Source organism: Lathyrus oleraceus, chromosome 6 (genome assembly GCF_024323335.1).
Source record: "Lathyrus oleraceus cultivar Zhongwan6 chromosome 6, CAAS_Psat_ZW6_1.0, whole genome shotgun sequence".
Classification (NCBI taxonomy): domain Eukaryota; kingdom Viridiplantae; phylum Streptophyta; class Magnoliopsida; order Fabales; family Fabaceae; genus Lathyrus; species Lathyrus oleraceus.
In genome coordinates, this window is record NC_066584.1 from 217592659 (window position 1) to 217594740 (window position 2082).

General features: G+C 41.2%; 1 non-coding gene across 1 annotated transcript; it reads right to left on the reverse strand.

The window, feature by feature from the left end:
• Nucleotides 1–484: 484 nt before the first annotated feature.
• On the reverse strand, nt 485–591 carry LOC127099607 (small nucleolar RNA R71). Its single transcript, XR_007794091.1, has one exon. It is a non-coding gene; the product is annotated as a small nucleolar RNA R71 (small nucleolar RNA).
• Between the last annotated feature and the right edge of the window lie 1491 nt (nt 592–2082).

Sequence of the window (2082 nt, forward strand, 5' to 3'; positions counted from 1 at the left end):
ACTATATCTCTGAGTCTTACGACGAATTCGGGAATATCGTGCTGCAAACAATCTACCTCCTGTAGAACTTCCTGATTTCAAAAATATTTTCCCTTCGATACCCGAGATGGCAGAACCAGCTCGTGCTCTTAGAGATTACGCCGCTCCATCGCAAGATGAACCGCATTCAAGTATTGCTCCGCCCGCAATCGAAGCAAACAACTTTGAACTCAAACCTTCACTGTTGCAGGCAGTGCAACAGAACCAATTCTCTGGGAATCCTACCGAGGATCCTAACCTTCATTTATCCGTATTTGTCCAATACGCTGATACTGTTAAAGCTAATGGTGTCACTTCAGAGGCAATTCGACTTCGTCTTTTTCCTTTCTCACTAAGAGATAGCGCTAGAAGATGGCTTCAATCTCTTCCTTCCAACTCAGTCACCACATGGAACGAGTTGAAGAAAGTTTTTCTCGCTCGATATTTTCCGCCAAGCAAAACAGCTATGTTAAGAGCCCAAATAAATGGATTTAAACAGAAAGATAACGAGTCTCTTTTTGAAGCATGGGAAAGATACAAAGACATGATGAGACTTTGTCCACACCATGGTTTAGAAGACTGGTTAGTAATTCATACATTCTATAATGGTCTCCTGTACAACACGAGGTTAACAATAGATGCCGCCGCCGGTGGCGCGCTAATGAACAAACCTTATGCAGACGCTTACCAACTTATCGAAAGCATGGCTCAAAACCACTATCAGTGGGGAACCGAACGAACAATGGTGGAAAAACCTCAAACGAAAACTGGCATGTACGAGATAAGTAACCTTGATCATGTTAATGCAAAAGTGGATGCTCTGGTCCAGAAAATTGAAAGTTTAAATGTATCACCTCCAGCCACAGTAGTTGCCATAACTCAGAATTGCAAAGTCTGTGGAATCCAAGGTCACACTCCTGCAGATTGTCAACTCCTAACGGGAATCCAAGCGGAGCAAGTAAACTATGCTCAAGGAAGCCCCTATTCGCATACCTATAACTCAAATTGGAAGAATCATCCAAATTTTTCATATAAGAATAATAATGCTCTATACGCACCTGGACAATCTCCAAATCAAGCCCCAGCTATACCTCCGGGATATCAGAAGCCGACCCCATCTACACCTAACAATAACGCCCCTAGGAAATCCAACTTGGAAATCATGATGGAGAACTTTATAGCTTCTCAACAGCAAACCAATAAAGATTTCTTAAACCAGAATGTACACACTGGCGAACAAATTAAACAACTAGCAAGTAAAGTAGATGCCCTGGCTACTCATAACAAAATGCTGGAAACGCAAATATCACAAGTAGCTCAACAACAAGCGCCTACTGCTGCCCCAACTGGTACATTTCCTGGCCAACCCCAACCTAACCCAAGAAGCCACGCTCATGCAATTATACTGAGAAGTGGAACGGAAGTGGAAGGACCGTCTGACCCAAGGATAGAAAACCAAAACTCTGAAAGGTCAACTGAGGAAAGTGAACCTAAGGAAAAGGCAGAGAGTAATAAGGAAACCGTAGAAAAGAAGGAACCTTATGTACCTCCACCACCTTATAAACCACCTATCCCTTACCCTCAAAGGCTTGTTAAAACCAAAGATGCGGGCCAATTTAAAAAATTTGTCGACCTACTAAAACAATTAAACGTCACAATTCCGTTTACAGAAGCTATTACGCAAATGCCCTCATATGCCAAGTTTTTAAAAGAAATTCTTTCTAATAAAAGGAAACTTGAAGATAGCGAAACCGTTACACTTACTGCTGAATGTAGCGCTATAATACAGAATATGCCTCCTAAACTTAAAGACCCAGGTAGTTTCTCTATACCTTGTCACATAGGAAAATTTGTCATAGACAAAGCCTTATGCGATTTAGGAGCCGGTATTAGTGTTATGCCTTTATCCATATGCAAGAGACTTGAAATGGGAGAATTAAGACCTACTAAAATGTCTGTGCAACTAGCAGATCGTTCCGTAAAATATCCTGTAGGAATTCTTGAAAATGTTCTAGTGCGCATAGGTCAATTCTACATTCCAACTGATTTTATAATTATGGATAT